Here is a 22,240-nt window from a genome sequence, read left to right as displayed (position 1 = left end):
TAAAATGCAAAATATAAATATTTTGAATGGAATAACAAAAAATGCAGAAAAAACTTGAGGGGCAAAAAGCAAACAAATCACAAAAGACTGAAACCAACTGTATTATTAATTATATTCACTATAAATGAACTAAATAAGCTAAAATCAGAGATTTTCAGACAAGATTAAAAAAGCACATGTTTCCTTTATAATAATCTTTAAAACAATATTTTCCACACTCCTGAATTATGTGCAGTAGTCCGCAATGCATTTATACCTCCAAAAAAGGTGTAGTAAGTATTCCCACTTAGTATACTTCAAATCCAGTTCAGAGGTGGTATGTGTAAATTATTGTTCACAAACATGGGTCAGGCACACCAGTTGAATTTACCCTGATGGGAGAAACAGAGCAGTCTGTGATGAATAAATGGTTCTCCTCTCTTTCTTTGTGGGGATAGGAAGACACATTTCTAGCAAAAATGTGCTGATTTCATCTTTTTGCTTTGGGCTGTTTGACCGTTTCCCTCTAGTGAATAACTAATTCCTTTTAAACTTTCTTATTAACTTTTGACAATGTGGCTAAGATTTGTTTTAGGCATGTGGTTAGAATTTTACAGCATATAATGTAAAGGATATTTTCTAGTGCCTTATGTGTACTTAAATAGAACTCAGAGTTGAGAATTAAGAGCTGTTCTTTTTTAATACATTTTATTTTTTAGAAGTTTTAGGTTTAGAGAAAAAAATTGATAATCCAGTGTAGAGATTTCCCATAATGCCTTTTACTACTTTCCTTTCTCAGAAACTTCTTAATAAGTTTGGTTTATTGTTACAGTTTATTACCAATATCAATGGATTATTACCATTAAGGTCCATGCTTCATTCGCATTTTCCCTAGTTTTAACCTGATGACTTTTTCCTGTTATTGGATCCCATCCAGGAGACCACAGTACACTGCTATACATATCTCCTATGACTCCTTTTGACTTAACAGTTTTTCATTTTCCTCTTTTTTTAATGACCATGGGAGTTTTGAGGAAAATTGGTCAGGTGTTTTGTAGAATATATCTCCAAACTGGAATTTGTAAGATTTTTCTTTTCTTTTACTTCTTTTACAATTTTTTGGCTTGGGCCATTAGTTTGGGGGATAAAGACTGCAGAGGTAAAATATCATTTTCACCACATTGCACCCACAGTATGTGCCATCAACATGTATTGCTGTTGATGTTGACCTTGACCATGTGACTGAGGTAGTGTCTCTAAAGTTTCCCTAAAGCTGTTACCCATTTCTACCCCTTCTGAATCACACTCTGAAAGGCAGTCACTATGCATGACCAATACTTACTAAGCCAAACCCAAAAATCCAAAGGCTAAAGGTTTTCTCTGATATGTGGAAGCCAGTAAGGAACGGGGGGGGGGGGGGGGGGATAAAGGGAAGAATAGAGTTACTTTATATTAGGTAGAGGGGCATGAAGGAAGGGGAAGGAGTATGGGAGAAGAAAGGATAGTAGAGTGAAACAGACATTATTACCTCATGTATATATATGACTACATGACTGATGTGGTCCTGCAATATGAATAATCAGAAAAAGGAGAGATTACACTCTATTTATGTATGATCCATCAAAATATATAAATGCATTCTACTGTCATGTACAACTAATTAGAATAAATAGAATTTTAAAATTTTAAAAAATAAAGTAAAGATATATTAAAAATAGAAGTGAGGAGTTACACTCCCTTTTTTGTTAATCAAGATTCTTTATAGGACTTCCCATTCTCTGCCACTTCCAGACTCAATGTCCAAGCTCCCAGGGTGTTTGGAGGCTGATGCAGAATTTTGAATTATCCTTGAGTATGTGGACACCATCTTTGGGTGGGGCAGCTCTCATCCTGAGACACCTGCAGGAGACTAGAGGCCCTTTGACAGAACTGCACGCTCATCGAGATACTGAGGACTGGGAGGTTTGAGTGGTGGATGAATATGAACCATAAATTTTGGTTTTAATTTTTAATTTTTTATTTCTTTTTTTTACTCTATTTTCCTTTTATTTACCTATTTCCTCAGAGTCTCTTTATCCCTTTTCTCATGCTAAAGACCAACTTCTTTTGATCCCACTCTCACACTTCCCTTGACCTGGTACCTCTATCTACTCACTTCTTATCCCATTAATGGTTATACCCTACACAGCTCCCCATCTTCTTCCTCTATCACTAGAATTTGTAGAACTCACTGCAAGCCTATTGGCTACACTGTAGATAATAATTGAACTAATCCTATCTGTTTATTATAATACTGTTAATGTCTATAGAGGGGCTATCTGGTTTAGGGGTTGCATACTATTTGTATTGGATGCTTCTAATATTGATCTCCCACTAAAGGAGAGGTATCGGAAACCTACAGGGTTACAATAAGACTACAGTGGGGAAGATGCAATACCTTAGATCTTCACTGCTAGAGTGGCATATATAGTAACAATATGAAAAAAAAACAGGGGAAGAAAGTGTCCCTAACAAACCAGGATGTTATTTTGATAGAATCCAATGACAGCATGGCAATAGAAATGACAGAAAAGGAGTTTAGAATCTACATAATTAAAAAGATCCATGAAGCAAAAGATGAGATAAGACAGCAAATGCAGGCAATGTATGATGGCTCCAATAAACAGTTAAAAGAGCAAATGCAGGAAGCAAAAGAGCATTTCAATAATGAGAGATTCTGAAAAAAAAAAAAAAAACAGAAATTCTTGAAATGAAAGAAATAATAAACCAGATTAAGGCCCGCAGGTTGCTTCAGGGACTTCCCCAAGCAGCCCACAGCCCGGACCCCTCCAGTGGGAAGCGCCTTTCCAGGTGAGCTTCTTGGAGCAGACCGCCCAGTGAGAGCCTTTCCACACAGAGCCAGCCACTAGTCCCCAAGCCAGCGGTGACCTCCGGCCCGCAAGCAGCCACTGGGACCAGGGCAAGGCAGCCAGAGACCTCTCCAGGTGGACCTGCCCCCTGGCCCCCCCTGCCGCAGGCTTTTTCCACGGGGCAATCCAAGATGGCAGACTAGAGGGTGACTGCATCTCCAGTCGCTCCATAACCCAGGATTCAATAAGGGGAGGCATTGAGAGACTCAGACTGAAATAGAGCCTTGGGGTGAGTCTCCCCGACCCGGGGAAGTGGTGAAGCGCTGCCCGGGCAGCAGGCCCGGATTCAGGTGGCTTATTAGAGTAAGGCAGAGCAGCTAGAGTCCTCCCCAGGCGGCACTGCACACCCCGGCGATGGGCTCCTCCCACAGGGCCAGATTCTCCAGCATCTCAGAGCAGGCCCCCCAGTGAGAGCCTTTCTGCACAGAACCAAGCTTCAAGTCCCTGAACCAGGGCGGTGAGTTCCTGCCTGCAGGTTGCTTCAGGGACCAGGACAGGGCAGCAAGGGACTTCCCCAAGCAGCCCACAGCCTGGGCCCCTCTGGCGGGAAGCGACTTTCCAGGCTAGCTTCTCGGAGCAGGCCCCCTAGTGAGAGCCTTTCCACACAGAGTCAGCTCCAAGTCCTGGAACCAGTAGCGGGCTAGGGGCAACTTTCCTTGGAAGCACTGCATTACCAAGTTACTCCAAGAATTCAGGCTACTGAAGGCAGGAAGGTGATTCACTGAATCTACAAGGACACTATAAGCCACTAGAAGAATTCTGCAATATCACAAAGTCCCACTGACATATGACCAATATGAGAAAACAAGGGAAGAAAATGTCCCAAACAAACCTAGATACTATATTAATAAAAACCAATGACACCACAGCAGAAGAAATGTCAGAAAGAGAGTTCAGAATGTGCATAATTAAAACAATCAGGGAAGCAAAAGAGGAGATAAAAGAGCAAATGCAGGCATTGAAGTAGGAGATGAAAGAGCAAATGCAGGCATTAAATGATCGCACCAATCAATAGTTAAAGGAGCAAATATGGGACGCAAGAGATCATTTCAATAAAGAGTTAAAGATATTGGAAAAAAACCAAACAGAAATCCTTGAAATGAAGGAAACAATAAACCAAGTTAAAAACTCCATAGAAAGCATAACCAATCGGATAGAACACCTGGAAGACAGAACCTCAGATATTGAAGACAAAATATTTAATCTTGAAAACAAAGTTGACCAAACAGAAAAGATGGTAAGAAATCATGAACAGAATCTACAAGAATTATGGGATATCATGAAAAGGCCAAATTTAAGAATTATTGGGATTGAGGAAGGCTTAGAGAAACAAACCAAAGGAATGAACAATCTATTCAATGAAATAATATCAGAAAATTTCCCAAATCTGAAGAATGAAATGGAAAACCAAGTACAAGAGGCTTATAGGACTCCAAATATACAAAATTACAACAGACCCACACCAAGGCACATTATTATGAAAATACCTAACATACAAAATAAAGACAGAATTTTAAAGGCCGAAAGAGAAAAGAATCAAATTACATTCAGGGGGAAACCAATAAGAATATCAGCAGATATTTCAATCCAGACCCTAAAAGCGAGAAGGGCCTGGAACAACATTTACCAAGCCCTGAAAGAAAATAGATGCCAACCAGGAATCTTATACCCAGCAAAACATACTTTCAGATTTGGTGATGAAATAAGCTCCTTCCATGGTAAACAAAAGCTAAAGGAATTTACAAAAAGAAAGCCGGCATTACAGAACATTCTCAGCAAAATATTCCATGAGGAAGAGATGAAAAACAGCGATGCAAATCAGCAACAGGAGGAACTAGCCTAAAGGAATAGCCAAATACAGGGGAAAACAAATCATGTCAAAAACCAAAAATGAGTCAAATGACTGGGAATACAAATCATATCACAATAATAACCCTGAATGTTAATGGCCTTAACTCATCAATCAAAAGACATAGACTGACAGAATGGATTAAAAAGAAAAATCAACAATTTGCTGCCTGCAAGACACTCATCTCACAGAAAGCGATACCAATAGACTAAAGGTGAAAGGATGGGAAAAAATATACCATGCACACGGACACAGCAAAAAAGCTGGAGTATCCACCCTCATTTCAGATAATGTGGACTTCAAGCCAAAACTAGTCAGAAGGGATAAAGAAGGACATTACATACTGCTTAAGGGAAGCATAAATCAGCAAGACATAACAATCATAAATATCTATGCCCCGAACATTGGCTCATCCATGTACATCAAACAGATCCTTCTCAATTCCAGAAATCAAATAGAACACAACACAATAATACTAGGCAATTTTAACACACCTCTCTCACTTCTGGATAGATCGTCCAAACAAAAATTGAATAAAGAAACCATAGACCTCAATGACACAATCAACAATTTAGACTTAACTGACTTATATAGAATATACCATCCAACAAAGGATGAATACACTTTCTTCTCAGCAGCACATGGATCCTTCTCTAAAATAGACCATATCTTATGCCACAAAGCTACTGTTAGCAAATACAAGAAGATAGAGATACTACCTTGTACTCTATCAGATCATAATGGATTGAAATTAGAGATAAATGACATAATAAAAAACAGTAACTTCTCCAATACTTGGAGATTAAATAATACACTATTATATGATGAATGGATAACAGAAGACATCAGGAGGGAAATTAAAAAATTCTTAGAAGTAAACGAGAACAAAGACACATCATATCAAAATCTCTGGGACGCTATGAAAGCAGTACTTAGAGGAAGATTTATTTCATGGGGCGCATTCAACGAAAGAAGTAGAAATAAACAAATAAAGGACTTAACACTACAGCTCAAAGCCCTAGAAAAAGAAGAGCAGACCAACACCAAAAGTAGTAGAAGACAGGAAATAGTTAAAATCAGAGCCGAAATCAACAAAATTGAAACAAAAGAAACAATCGGAAAAATTAACAAAATAAATAGTTGGTTCTTTGAAAAAATAAACAAAATTGATAAACCCTTAGCCACACTAACAAAGAGAAAGAGGGAGAAAACTCAAATTACTAAAATTCAGAATGAACAAGGAAATATCACAACAGACACGAGTGAAATACAAAACATAATCAGATGCTATTTTGAAAATTTATACTCCAACAAAACAGAAAACCTCGAAGACATCAACAACTTTCTAGAGACATATGAATTCCCTAAACTGAACGAGGAGGACATATACAACTTAAATAAATCAATTTCAAGCAATGAAATAGAAGAGGTCATCAAAAGCCTACCAACAAAGAAAAGTCCAGGACCAGAGGGGTTCTCAGCCAGTTCTACAAAACCTTTAAAGAAGATCTCATTCCAATACTTCTCAAAGTATTCCATAAAATAGAAGAGGAGGGAACCCTCCCAAACTCATTCTATGAAGCCAATATCACCCTGATACCTAAACCACACAGAGACACTTCGAGGAAAGAAAATTTCAGACCAATATCCTTAATGAACATTGATGCAAAAATTCTCAACAAAATTTTAGCAAATCGTGTACAAAAATATATTAAAAAGATAGTGCACCACGATCAAGTGGGTTTTATCCCAGGGATGCAAGGTTGGTTCAACATCCGGAAATCAATAAATGTCATTCACCATATCAACAGACTAAAAGTTAAGAATCACATGATTATTTCAATAGATGCAGAAAAAGCATTTGATAAAATACAGCATCCCTTCATGCTCAAAACACTGGAGAAAATTGGGTTAGTGGGAACATTCCTTACCATTGTAAAGGACATCTACGATAAGCCCATGGCCAATATCATTCTAAATGGTGAAAAACTGAAAGCATTCCCCCTAAAAACTGGAACAAGGCAGGGATGCCCTCTTTCAGCACTTCTATTCAACATCATTCTTGAGACTCTAGCCAGAGCAATTAGACAAACCGAAGAAATTAAAGGGATACGAATTGGAAAAGAGGAACTCAAACTATCCCTGTTCGCTGACGACATGATTATATATTTAGAGGACCCTGAAAATTCCACCAGAAAACTCTTAGAACTCATAAGTGAATTCAGTAAAGTAGCAGGTTACAAGATCAATGCTCATAAATCCAATGCTTTTTTATACATAAGTGATGAATCTTCAGAAAGAGAAATTAGGAAAACTACCCCATTCACAATAGCATCAAAAAAATAAAATAAAATACTTGGGAATCAATCTCACAAAAGAGGTGAAAGACCTCTACAATGAGAACTACAGAACACTAAATAAAGAAATTAAAGAACACCTTAGAAGATGGAAAGATCTCCCATGTTCTTGGATAGGCAGAATTAATATTGTCAAAATGGCCATACTACCAAAAGTGCTATATAGATTCAATGCAATTCCAATTAAAATCCCAATGGTGTACCTTACAGAAATAGATCAAGCAATTATGAAATTCATCTGGAAGAATAAGAAACCCAGAATAGCTAAAGCAATCCTCAGTAGAAAGAGTGAAGCACGGGGTATCGCAATACCAGATCTTCAACTCTATTACAAAGCAATAGTAACAAAAACGGTATGGTATTAGTACCAAAATAGACAGGTAGATCAATGGTACAGAATAGAGGGCATGGACACAATCCCAAATAAATACAATTTTCTCATACTAGATAAAGGTGCCAAAAATATGCAATGGAGAAAAGATAGCCTCTTCAACAAATGGTGCTGGGAAAACTGGAAATCCATATTCAACAGAATGAAACTAAACCCCTATCTCTCACCCTGCACAACAATCAACTCACAATGGATCAAGGACCTCGGAATCAGACCAGAGACCCTGAATCTTTTAGAAGAAAAAGTAGGTCCAAACCTTCAACTTGTTGGCTTAGGATCAGACTTCCTTAACAGGACTCCCATAGCCCAAGAAATAAAAGCTAGAATCAACCACTGGGATTGATTCAAACTAAAAAGCTTTCTCCCAGCAAAGGAAACTATCAGTAATGTGAAGAGAGAGCCTACAGAGTGGTAGAATATCTTTGCCACTCATACTTCAGATAGAGTGCTAATTTCCAGAATCTATAAAGAACTCAAAAAACTCTAAACCAAGAATACAAATAATCCAATCAACAAATGGGCTAAGGAAATGAACATACACTTCACAGAAGAAGATGTACAAGCAATCAACAGATATATGAAAAAATGTTCAATATCTTTAGTAATAAGAGAAATGCAAATCAAAACTACCCTAAGATTCCATCTCACCGCAATTAGAATAGCAATTATCAAGAATACAAGCAACAATAGGTGTTGGAGAGGATGTGGGGAAAAAGGTACATTCATACATTGCTGGTGGGGTTGCAAATTAGTGCAGCCACTCTGGAAAGCAGTATGGAGATTCCTCAGAAAGCTTGGAATGGAACCACCATTTGACCCAGCTATCCCACTCCTTGGCCTATACCCAAAGGACTTAAAATCAGCATACTACAGAGATACAGCCACATCAATGTTCATAGCTGCTCAATTCACTATAGCCAGATTGTGGAACCAACCTAGATGCCCTTCAGTTGATGAATGGATAAAGAAACTGTGGCATATAAATACAATGGAATATTACTCCGCCATGAAGAATGATAAAATTATGGTATTTGCAGGCAAATGGATGAAATTGGAGGATATCATGCTAAGTGAGATAAGCCAGTCTCAAAAAACTAAAGGACAAATGATCCTGCTGATAAGCAGATGAGGACATATAAGGGGGGGTAGGAGGGGTTATCATTAGGGTTAGGGTTAGGTTTAGTGTTAGGGATATGGAAGGTGGTAAGAATGGAGGAAGGAAGCACTGTATAGAGGGAAAAGAGGGGTGGGAGGGGTCGGGGGAAGGGAAAAAAATAACAGAATGAATCAAACAAGATTGCCGTATGTAAATTTATGATTTTTAATTAAAATAAATGAATAAAAAATAAACCAGATTAAAAACTCAATAGAAAGCATCACAAACAGAATAGATTTCGTGGAAGACAGAATATCAGACAATGAATACAAAATATTTAATCTTGAAATTAAAGTTCACCAGACTGAGAAGATGGTAAGAAATCATGAATGACCTTCCAAGAATTATGGAATATCATGAAAAGAACAAATTTAGGAATTATTTTGATTGAGGAAGGCACAGGGATACAAACCAAAGGAATGAACAACCTGTTCAAAGAAATAATATCAGAAAATTTCCCAAACCTGAAGAATGAAATGGAAAATCAAATACAAGAGGCTTACAGAACACCAAATGCACAAAATTACAACAGATCCACAACAAGGCACATTATAATGAAAATACCTCACATAAAAAATAAAGATAGGATTTTAAGGACTGTAAGAGAAAAGCATCATATTAGGTATAACGGGAAACCAATACAGATATCAGCAGATTTCTCAGCCCAGACCCTAAAAGCTAGAAGGAACTGGACCAATATATTTCAAGCTCTAAAAGAACATGCATGGACACTAAGAGTCTTATACCCAGAAAAACTAATCTCCAGATTTGATGATGAAATAAAATCTTCAGATGATAAACAAGTTAAAGGAATTTACAAATAGAAAGCCTGCAAGACAGCAAAATTCTCAGCAAAATATTTCACAAGGAGGAAGTGAAAAACAACAACACAAGTCAGCAAAGGGAGGAAATACCCTAAAGGAAAAGTCAATCAAAGGAGAATCCAAGTCAAGCTAAAAACCAAAAATAAGCCAAAATGACCAGGAATAAGATCACAAATCATATCACAATAATATCCCTGAATGTTAGTGGCCTTAAACTCATTAATCAAAAGACCTATACTGGCAGATTGGATTAAAAAGAAAGACATAACAATATGCTGCTTCAAGAGACTCATCTCATAGAAAAAAAATCCTCAGACTGAAGGTGAAAGGATAGGGAAAAACATACCATGCACATGGGCTCAGTAAAAAAGCAGGGTCTCCATCCTCATATCAGATCACGTGGACTTCAAACCTAAGTTAGTCAGAAGGGATAAAGAAGGACATTTTATACTGCTTCAGGGAACCATAAACTAGCAAGACATAGCAATTTTAAGTATATATGCCCCAAACAATGGAGCATCTATGTACATCAAACAAACTCATCTCAATTTCAAGAATCAAAGAGACCACAACACAATAATACTAGGTGACTTTAACACATCACTCTCACCACTGGATAGATCCTCCAATCAAAAACTGAATAAAGAATCTACAGAGGTCTATCATCCGCCATTTGCCTGCCACTCACCTGTCCATCGCCTGCCTTACACCTATCCATCACCCAACGCACGAGGTTCACCTCCTGAGCGTCCAACAACAATCAGCAAACTGATTGCCGACCACCAGTGGAGCACCAGCTGCCTACTGTCACCTGGAAGTTCACTGTTACGGTACCTGCAGGTTTCATTACATGTGGCTGCCGCCATTTTGAGATAACAGCCAGGCCCCGTAGGACCCCTGGACAGACTGACTGAGCCCCGTCTCCAGGATACCTCAGCACAACCGATCACTCCCTGCCTCTGGGGCCCTCACATCGACTGAATGCTCCCTGCCACCAGGACCCCCAGACCAACTGACTGTGCCCTATCATCAGGACCCCAGACCAACTGATTGCAACCGGCTTCCAGGAACCCACAATCACACCAAACACACCATACCTCCAGGACCCCTGCCGGACCAACTGCATCCCATCTCCAGGACCTTCAGCTGACTATGTCCACCCCTGAGCTGCAGCTCCCCATTTGCCAACACATTTCGAAGCCAGAGCGGATATCTCAGATAATTCTGGAAGCAGTAGCTCTGATCTTTGGGTGGGGCAAATCCCATCCTGTGACGCCTGCTGGAGGCTTGAAGCTCATTGTCAGGTACCTCTCATGCATCAGGCTACTGAACACTGGGAGGATTCATTAGTATATGACTGTTATACAGTAGATTTTCTTTTTTCTCCTTTTTAAAAAATTTAAGTTTTTATTTCTTTACTTTTCTTGCTCTCTTTTCCTTTTGTTTACCTGTTCCCTCAGAGTTTCTTTCTCCCTTTTTTGCATGCTAACATCCGATTTCTTTTGATTACACTCTCACCCTTTCTATTTTCTAGAACTTCTGTATATTCTATTCTTATCCCATTAACAGCCACCTTCTACATCTCTCTGCATCCTCTTTGTCCTCCATTGGACCTTATTGCAAACCTGTTTGTTTTATCGAAGATAATATTTGAATTCATTTTGTTTACTATGACAATTTTGTTATTGTCCCCATAGGGGCTATTTGGTGTAGGATTGCATAGTGTCTGATTTGGGCACTACTAATATTGATCTCCCCTTAAAGAAAGGGTTTTGGAAACCTATAGGGCCACTATAAGCCTATAGGGGGAAATCTGCAATACCCAGATCTGCACTGCTAGAGGGGAAGATACATGAACAACATGAAAAAACAAGGGAAGAAAATGATCCAAACAAATCTAGATTCTATATTAATAGAATCCAATGACAGTATGTTAGAAGAAATGTCAGAAAAGAACTTCAGATTATTCATGATTAAGATGTTTCGTGAAGCAAAGGATAGATAAGAGAGCAAATGCAGGCAATGAATGATAATACCAATAAGCTGATGGAGCACCTGCAGGAAGCAAAAGATCATTTCAACAAAGGGATAGAGATTCTCAAAAAAAACCAAACAGAAATCCTTGAAATGAAGGAGACAATAAACCAAATAAAAAACTCAATGGAAAGCATCACCAAAAGACTAAACCACTTGGAAGACAGAACCTCAGACATTGAAGACAAAATATTTAATCTTGAAAATAAAGTTGCCCAAACAGAGAAGATGGTAAGAAATCATGAGTAGAATCTCCAAGAACTATGGGACATCATGAAAATACCAAATTTAAGAATTATTGGGATTGAGGAAGGCACAGAGATACAAATCAAAGGAATGAACAACCTATTCAATGAAATAATATCAGAAAATTTCCCAAACCTGAAGAATGAAATGGAAAATCAAATACAAGAGGCTTACAGAACACAAAATGCACAGAATCACAGCAGATCCACACCAAGGCACATTATAATGAAAATGTCTAACATTCAAAATAAAGATAAGATTTTGAAGGCCACGAGAGAAAAGCATCAGATTACATATAGGGGGAGACCAATGCAGATAGCAGCTGACTTCTCAACCCAGACTCTAAAAGCTAGAAGTGCCTGGAACAACATATTTCAAGCTCTGAAAGAACATGGTTGCCAACCAAGAATCCTATACCCAGCAAAACTAACCTTCAGATTTGAAGATGAAATGAAATCCTTCCATGATAAACAAAAGTTAAAAGAATTTACAAATAGAAAGCCTGCAATACAGAATGTTCTCAACAAAATATTCCATGAGGAGGAAATGAAAAACAACAATGGAGGTCAGCAAAGGGAGGAACTACCTTAGAGAAAAACCACTCAAAGGAGAAACCAAGCCAACTTAAAAACCAAAAATAAGCCAAATGACTGGGAATGCAAATCATATCTCAATAATAATCTTGAATGTTAACGGCCTAAACTCAACAATCAAAAGACACAGACTGGCAGAATGGATTAAAAAGAAAGACCCAACAATATGCTGCCTGCAAGAGACTCATCTCATAGAAAAAGACATCCACAGACTAAAGGTGAAAGAATGGGAAAAAAACCTACCACGCACATGGACTCAGTAAAAAAGCGGGAATTTCCATCCTTATAACAGATAAAGTGGACTTCAAGCCAAAGTTAGTCAGAAGGGATTAAGAAGGACATTTCATACTGCTTAAGGGAACCATAAATCAGGAAGACATAACAATAGTAAATATTTATGCCCCCCAAAATGGTGCATCCCTGCACATCAAACAAATCCTTCTCAATTTCAGGAATCACATAGACCACAACCCAATAATTCTGGGTGATTTTAACACACCACTGTCACCACTAGATAGATCTTCCAAACAAAAACCAACCAAAGAAACCATAGAACTCAATAACACAATCAATAACCTAGACTTAATAGACATGTATAGAATATTCCATCCATCAACAAGCGGATACACTTTCTTCTCAGCAGCACATGGAACCTTCTCAAAAATAGACCATATGTTATGCCACAAAGTAGCCCTTAGGAAATGCAAAAAAATAGAGACACTGCCTTGTGTTCTATCAGATCATAATGGACTGAGAGTAGAAATCAATGACAAAATAAAAAACAGAAATTACTCCAACACCTGGAGACTAAATAATATGCTATTGAATGAAGTATGGATAACAAAAAACATCAGGGAGGAGAATAAAAAATTCTTAGAGGTCAATGAGAACAACGATACAACATATCAAAATCTCTGAGACACTATGAAAGTGGTACTAAGAGGAAAATTCATTGCATGGAGCGCATTCCAGAAAAGAATGAAAGCTAACATTACAGCTCAAAGCCCTAGAAAAAGAACAGATCAAGACCAATAGTAGTAGAAGACAGGAAATCATTAAAATCAGAGCTGAAATCAATGAAATTGAAACAAAAGAAACTATTCAAAAAATTGACAAAACAAAAAGTTGGTTCTTTGAGAAAGTAAACAATAGAAAAACCTTTAGCCACGCTAACAAAGAGGAGAAAGAAGACTCAAACATAATGAGAAGCTACTTTGAAAATCTGTATTCCAACAAAATAGAAACTACCGAAGACATTGACAAATTTCTAGAGACATATGCTCCTCCCAAACTGAACCAGGAGGACATACACGATTTAAACAGATCAATATCAACTAATGAAATAGAAGAAGCCATTAAAAATCTACCATCCAAGAAAAGCCCAGGACCAGACGGATTCTCAGCCAAGTTCTACAAGACCTTCAAAGAAGAACTCATTCCAATACTTCTCAAAGTATTCCAGAAAATAAAAAAGGAGGGTACCCTACGAACTTATTCTATGAAGCTAATATCACCCTCATACCCAAACCAGGAAAAGACACATCAAGGAAAGAAAATTTTAGACCAATATCCTTGATGAATATAGATGCAAAGATCCTTAACAAAATACTGGCAAACCGTACCCAAAAACATATTAAGAAAATTGTGCACCACAATCGAGTGGGGTTCATCCCTGGAACGCAAGGGTGGTTCAACATTCGTGAACCTATAAACGTAATCCATCATGTCAATAGACTTAAGATAAGAATCATATGGTTATTTCAATTGACTCAGAAAAAGCGCTCGACAAAATACAACACCCCTTCATGCTCAAAACACTAGAAAAAATAGGGATAGTAGGAACATACCAGGACATTGTAAAGGCTATTTTTGCTAAGCCCATGGCCAACATCATTCTTAATGGAGAAAAACTGAAACCATTCCCTTTAAAAATGGGAACAAGACAGGGATGTCCTCTTTCACCACTTCTGTTGAACATTGTCCTCGAAACTCTAGCCAGAGCAATTAGGCAGACTAAAGAAATTAAAGAGATACGAATAGGAAAAGAGGAACTTAAGCTGTCACTATTTGCAGATGACATGACTCTATATTTAGAGGATCCAAAAACCTCCTCCAGAAAACTTCTAGACCTCGTCAATGAATTCAGCAAAATAGCAGGCTATAAAATCAACACGCATGAATCTAAAGCATTTTTATGCACAAGCGACAAAACAGCTGAAAGGGAAATGAGGAAAACAACCCCATTTGCAATAGCCACAAAAAAAATAAAATACTTGGGAATCAATCTAACCAAAAAGGTAAAAGATCTCTACAATGAAAACTACAAAACATTGAAGAAAGAAATTAAGGAAGACCTTAGAAGACGGAAAGATCTCCCATGTTCTTGGATAGGCAGAATTAATATTGTCAAAATGGGCATACTACCAAAAGTGCTATACAGATTCAATGCAATTCCAAGTAAAATCCCAATGATGTACCTTACAGAAATAGAGCAAGCTATCATGAAATTCATCTGGAAGAATAAGAAACCCAGAATAGCTAAATCAATCCTTAGCAGGAAGAATGAAACAGGGGGTATTGCAATACCAGAACTTCAACTATACTACAAAGCAATAGTAACAAAAACAGTATGGTATTAGCACCAAAAGAGACAGGTAGATCAATGGTACAGAGTAGAGGACATGGACACAAACCCAAATAATACAATTTTCTAATACTAGACAAAGGTGCCAAAAGTATGCAATGGAGAAAAGATAGCCTCTTCAACAAATGGTGCTGGGAAAACTGGAAATCCATATTCAACAGAATGAAACTAAACTCCTATCTCTCACCCTGCACAAAAATCAACTCACAATGGATCAAGGACCTCGGAATCAGACCAGAGACCCTGCATCTTATAGAAGAAAAAGTAGGTCCAAATCTTCAACACGTCGGCTTAGGATCAGACTTCCTTAACAGGACTCCCATAGCACAAGAAATAAAAGCTAGAATCAACCACTGGGATTGATTCAAACTAAAAAGCTTTCTCTCAGCAAAGGAAACTATCAGTAATGTGAAGAGAGAGCCTACAGAGTGGTAGAATATCTTTGCCACTCATACTTCAGATAGAGTGCTAATTTCCAGAATCTATAAAGAACTCAAAAAACTCTACACCAAGAATACAAATAATCCAATCAACAAATGGGCTAAGGAAATGAACAGACACTTCACAGAAGAAGATGTACAAGCAATCAACAGATATATGAAAAAATGTTCAACATCTCTAGTAATAAGAGAAATGCAAATCAAAACTACCCTAAGATTCCATCTCACCCCAATTAGAATGGCGATTATCAAGAATACAAGCAACAATAGGTGCTGGAGAGGATGTGGGGAAAAAGGTACACTCATACATTGCTGGTGGGGTTGCAAATTAGTGCAGCCACTCTGGAAAGCAGTGTGGAGATTCCTTAGAAAACTTGGAATGGACCCACCATTTGACCCAGCTATCCCACTCCTAGGCCTATACCCAAAGGACTTAAAATCAACATACTACAGAGATACAGCCACATCAATGTTCATAGCTGCTCAATTCACAATAGCCAGACTTTGGAACCAACCTAGATGCCCTTCAATTGATTGATGGATAAAGAAACTGTGGTATATATGTACAATGGAATATTACTCAGCTATAAAGAATAATAAAATTATGGTATTTGCAGGCAAATGGATGAAATTGGAGAATATCATGTTAAGTGAGATAAGCCAATCTCAAAAATCCAAAAGACAAATGATCTCACTGATAAGCGGATAATGACACATAATGGGGAGGTGGGAGTGGGGCAAGAATGGAGGAAGGAGGGACTGTATAGAGGAAAAAGAGAGGTGGGAGGGGTGGGGGGGGAAGAAATAAATAACAGAATCAATCAAACATCATTACTCTATGTAAATGTATGAATATGCAAATGGTATGCTGTTACTCCATGTACAAACAGAAACAACATGTATCCCATTTGTTTACAATAAAAATAAATTTAAAAAAAAGAAACTATAGAATTAAATAATATAATAAATGACATAAACTTAACTTAGAGAATATTCCATCCATCATTGAGCGAATACACTTTCTTCTCATCAGCTCGTGGATCCTTCTCCAAAATAGACCATGTGCTATGCCACAAAGAAGTCATTAGTAAATACAAAAAAATTGAGCTACTACCTTGTATTCTATCAGACCATAAAGGAATGCAATTAGAGATCAATGATAACATAAAAAACGAAAACTACTCCAACAACTGGAGACTAAATAATATGGTATTGAAAGATGCAATGATATCAGAAGACATCAGGGAGGAAATAAAATTTGTATAGGTAAATGAGAACAATGACACCACATATCAAAATTTCTGAGACACTCTGAAAACAGTACTAAGAGGAAACTTCATTGCATTGAGCTCATACGTTAAAAGAATAAAAAGTAAACAACCTAAAGACCTAACATTTCATCTCAAAGCCCTAGAAAAAGAACAGATCAAGCCCAAAAGTAGTAGAAGACAGGAAATAATTACAATCAGAGCTGAAATCAATGAAATTGAAAGAAGAGAAACAATTCAAAAAAATGACAAAATATAAAAGTTGGTTCTTTGAAAAACTAAACAAACGTGATAAACCCTTAGCCACACTAATAAAGAGGAGAGAGAACACTCAAATTAGAAGGAGAGAGAACACTCAAATTACTATGATTTGCAATAAAAAAGGAAAGATCATGACAGACATCCTTGAAATACATAATATAATTAGTAATTACTTTGAAACTGCATACTCTAAAAAAATAGAAAACCTCAAAGACATTGACAAACTTCTAGAGACATATGATACTCTCAAACTGAATCAGGAGGACATACACAATTTAAACAGATCAATTTCAAGCAATGAAATAGAAGAAGCTATCAAAAGCCTACCAACCAAGAAAAGCCCAGTACTAGATGGATTCTCAGTTAAAGTCTACAAGACTTTTAAAGAAGAACTAATACCAATACTTCTCTAAGTATTCCAGGAAATAGAAAAGGAGGGAACCCTTCCAAACTCATTCTATGAAGCTAGTATCACTTTGATACCAATACCAGAAAAAGACATATCAAGGAAAGAAATCTTTAGACCAATATCCCTGATGAACATAGATGCAAAAATTCTTAACAAAATTCTGCCAAATTGCATACAAAAACATATTAAAAAGACAGTACACCATGATCAAGTGGGTTTCATCCCAGGGATGCAAGGTTGGATCACAATCCAGAAATCAATAAACTTGATTCATCACATAAATGTCGCTCTGTCATGCATCCCAGAAAGTTCTGATGTGAGCTGTGTGCAGGAGCTTACCATCCCCCCAGTCCTTTGTTTCAGACCTGTTGCTGGGCAGAATTGCTTAGGCATGCTTTGTTTGTTTACACTACCTACACGTATAGTTCACCTATAGGCTGACTCTATTATGCTTTAACAAGCATGTTAACCTAAACAGGTAATGTGCCTATATATGTCCTGTGCAGCCCTAAATAAAATTAGATCTGTGCCTCCAGAGCTCGATCTCCGATACCTGAGTAAGCACGTGCTAGGTAAGGTAAGCGTCCTTAGACCTCACCCTCAGCAAACCCCGTCTCTGGACATCTACATAAGTGGACTTAAAGTTAAGAACCATAGGATTATTTCAATAGATGCTAAGAAAGCATTTGATAAAATACAGCACCCCTGCATACTCAAAACACTAGAAAAAATAGGGGTAAATAGGAACATAGCTCAACATTGTAAAAGCTATCTCTGCTAAGCCCATGTCCAACATCATTCTAAATGGACAAAACCTGAAAGCATTCCCTCTAAAAACTGGAACAAGACAGGGATGCCCTCTTTCACCACTTCTATTCAACATCGTCCTTGGAGCACTAGCCAGAGCAATTAGACAGACCAAAGAAATTAAAGGGATATGAATAGGAAAAGAAGAACTCAAGCTATCACAATTTGCCAATGAGATGATTCTATACTGGGGATCCAAAAAACTCCACCAGAAAACTTCTAGAACTCATAAATGAATTCAGCAAAGTAGCAGTATGTAAAATCAACACTTATAAATCTAATGCCTTTTTGTTTATAAGTGATGAATCCTCTGAAAGAGAAATTAGGAAAATCACACCAGTCACAATAACCTCAAAAAAATAAAACACTTGGGAATCAATCTAACAAAAGAGGTGAAAGATATCTACAATGAAAACTACAGAACACTAAAGAAAGAAATTAATGAAAACCTTAGAAGATGGAAAGATCTGCCATGTTCTTGGATAGGTAGAATTAATATTGTCAAAATTGTCATTCTAACAAAGACACATACAATGCAATTCCAATTAAAATTCCAATGATGTTCCTCATAGAAATAAAGTAATCATGAAATTCATCTGGAAGTATAAGAGACCTCAAATAGTCAAAGCAATCTTGAGCAGGAAAAGTAAAGCAGGAGGTATCATGCCAGACCTTAAACTATACTACAGAGCAATAGTAACAAAAATGGAATGGTATTGGCACCAAAATAGACAGGAAGACAAATGGTACAGAATAGAAGACACAGAGACAAACCAATGAAAATACAGTAACCTCACACTAGACAAAGGAACCAAAACATGCAATGTAGAAAAAATAACCTGTTCAACAAAATGTGCTGGGAAATCTGGAAATCCATATGCAGTAAAATGAAATTAAACCTCTATCTTTCACCCTGCACAAAACTTAACTCAGAATGGATCAAGGACTTAGGAACTAGACCAGAGAATGCACCAAATAGAAGAAAAAGCAGACCTGAATCTTCATCATGTTGGCTTAGGACCAGACTTCCTTAACAAGACTCCCAAAGCTCAAGAAATCAAAGCAATAATCAATAAATGGGATGGATTCAAACTTAAAAGCTTTTTCTCAGCAAATGATACAATCAATAATGTGAAAATGGAGTCTATGAAATGGGAGAAAATCTTTTCCACATGCACTTCAGATAGGGCACTAATCTCCGAAATTTATGAAGAACTTGCAAAACTTTACAACAAAAATACAAATAACCCAATCAATAAATGGGCCAAGGAACTGGGCAGGTACTTTACAGAAGATATACAGGTGATTAATAAATATATAAAAAAGTATTCAACATCTCTAGAAATTAGAGAAATACAAATTAAAACAACTCTAAGATTTCATCTCACTCCAAATAGAATGATTATTATCAAGATCACAAGCAATAATAGATGTTGGCAAGGATGTGGGGGAAAAAGTACACTTGAACATTGCTGGTAGAATTGCAAATTGGTGCAGCCACTCTGGAAAGAACTATGGAGATTACTCAGAAAACTTGGAATGAACCCACCTTTTGACTCAGTTATCCCACTCCTCAGTTTATACCCAAAGGATTTAAGATTAGCATACTACAGTAAAGCAGCCATATCAATGTTTGTAGCAGCTCAATTCACAATAGTTAGATTGTGGAACCAACCTAGGTGCCCTTCAGCAGATGAATGGATAAAGAAACTGTAGTATATATACACAAGGGGATATTATTCAGTCATAAAGAATTATATTATTCAGCCATAAGAATTATATTATGGCATTTGCAGGTAAATGGATGGAACTGGAGAATATTATGTTAAGTGAAATAAACTAATTCCAAAAAACCAAAGACTGAATGTTTTCCCTGCTAAGTGGATGATGACATTTAATGGGGGTGGGGGTGAGAGAAGAATGGATTAACTTTAGATTACAGAGTGAAATGAGTGGGAGGTGGTGGAGGGGGTATGAAAGATGGACAAACATTGTTACCCTATGTACATGTATGATTACACGAATGGTATGAATCTACATCGTGCACAACCATAGAAACGAAAAGTTGTACCACATTTGTGTACAATGAACCAAAATTCAGTCTGTAAAAATAAAAAAAATAAAAATAAAAAAAGAATATGGGACCTTTTATCATGCAAAATTTCCAGGTCTGGAAGGATGGCTCCAGCTGGTGATGAAGCTGTGAAACACAAGGACTGCCCCAGGTCTGCTGTCCCCACTGGAGAGTCCCTTACCAATGGATACTATCACATCTTTCATCACTTATTACCTTAGTTAATATTTAGCAGATGTTTGTTTAAAGAATGTCTGGTTTAAACATTTGAAATATTCCCTCACATCAATCATTTGATTTTCTACATTTCTACTTTTTCTATCAAGAAAAAGAGGGAGCTTCCACTTATTCATAATAATAGTTCATTCCAAATGCTGAAGAGATTCAGGCTTCTAATAACTAATGGATGAAACTGAGAAGTTTGAGGAGACAGCAAATTAGTGCATAGAATGTTGAAAAAAAGAAGATTCATTATATTGTTAGTTTGTGGGCATGTATGAATATGTAACAATGATTATACAAATAGTGGGATTCATTGTTAAATATTATAATTATTGTGCATTGTTATAATGTAGCAATAAAAATTTTAAAGAGATTATCTAGAGAAAACCAATAGGACATGTATATGTATTTATATTTATACATAAACATTTATATTCATGTTTTATTATACATTTATTTTAATACATGTTTAAAAATTGTTTGTATATATGTTTACATATATATGAGTGTATAACACATCATAACATCCTTGAATGTGCTGTATTCATGTAATTTATTTAAAACTATCCTGCGTTGGAGGTTGGACTCTTCCCTTCTTTATTATTTGTTGATTTAATCATTTGTTTTGATCAGTATGGATTTGAGGATATTTGTTTTTTACTTTGAATATCACTTAATTTATTCTATTATTCAATATTTTTTGGCTTTAGTCAGTGGAACCTTTTTGTATGTCCCTTTGACATAAGATTATGTTTCCTTTGTTTTTTAAAACCACGTCTTTACTTTTTAGCCCAAGATGCTCCAGACTTATCTTGTGCAGTTCCTGCCATAGACCTAGAAGAAGATGATTCTCAAAAAAAACCTAGCCTGTTTCGGTTTAACAGTACTAGAAACCAAGTTCTTGGTACTGGACCTGTGTACTGTCAGTGGGATCTTATTGTTTCTAGACCTTCTCAGTGGAGAGAGCTTGGGTTATGAATGGTCTAATCCAGATATCATCACATATCAGTAATATTTCTATCTGTAAACTTCTGGGTCTGTATTAAGGTAAATATTGATACCACCCACTCTAATTTGTAATCACATGTATCATTACAGTTTCTTCCTCTTATTTATCTGTGTATTCCCCCTCCAAAAGTGCAATACCTGGCACCATCCATTAGCATAATTATTCAACCCTAGTATACACGTATGCAGCATCAGAATTGTAAACCTCTTTCCTCACAGGAACCAGCTCAACTGATGATCAGAAAGCAGAGAGAGAGGTCTCCATTCTACTTTAGACACTAAATATATGCCCCATAGCCATGCCCCCAATGAACCACTTCCTCCAACCACACCCTACCTGCCTCTGGTTACTACTCAGTTAACCCCATCAGGGATTAATTCACTGATTAGTTTAAGGCTCTCTTACATGATCATTTCTCCTCCAAACCTTCTTGCATTGTCTCACACGTGAGCTTTTGGGTGCCACCTTACATCCAAACCATAACATTCTGCCCCCTGATGTTCTAATTTGCATTTCCACTAGTAATAGAGGAGAGTTCACCATTCCTCTAAATTCCTGACATGGAATTGTCATGTCAGGCTTTTGGATTTTGCTTCTTGTTTTTAATGTTAGTCATTTAATAGATGAGCTTTAGGGTGGTGAATCATTTTTATATGTTATTGTAATGATACAGTCATGAGATTGGTATTTTTCTCCAAAGCCAATTTAATTTTCAGTTTCCTAATGACAAATGATGTTGAATGTTTTTCATATGATTTATTTTCATTT

General features: G+C 37.0%; 1 long non-coding RNA gene across 1 annotated transcript in view; it reads right to left on the bottom strand.

Moving 5' to 3' along the window:
* LOC306648084 overlaps nucleotides 1-15,322 on the bottom strand; it is a 108,786-nt gene extending 93,464 nt beyond the window's left edge. Inside the window, exon 1 of the long non-coding RNA XR_013760285.1 lies at nucleotides 15,268-15,322. This is a non-coding gene — a long non-coding RNA (uncharacterized lncRNA). The remainder of the gene's footprint in view (nucleotides 1-15,267) is intronic.
* Between the last annotated feature and the right edge of the window lie 6,918 nt (nucleotides 15,323-22,240).

This window comes from Sciurus vulgaris, assembly GCF_902686455.1.
Source record: "Sciurus vulgaris genome assembly, chromosome: 1".
Taxonomy (NCBI): Eukaryota; Metazoa; Chordata; class Mammalia; order Rodentia; family Sciuridae; genus Sciurus; species Sciurus vulgaris.
The sequence above is the reverse complement of the archived record's forward strand: the minus strand, read 5'-3'. Positions and strand labels throughout refer to the sequence as shown.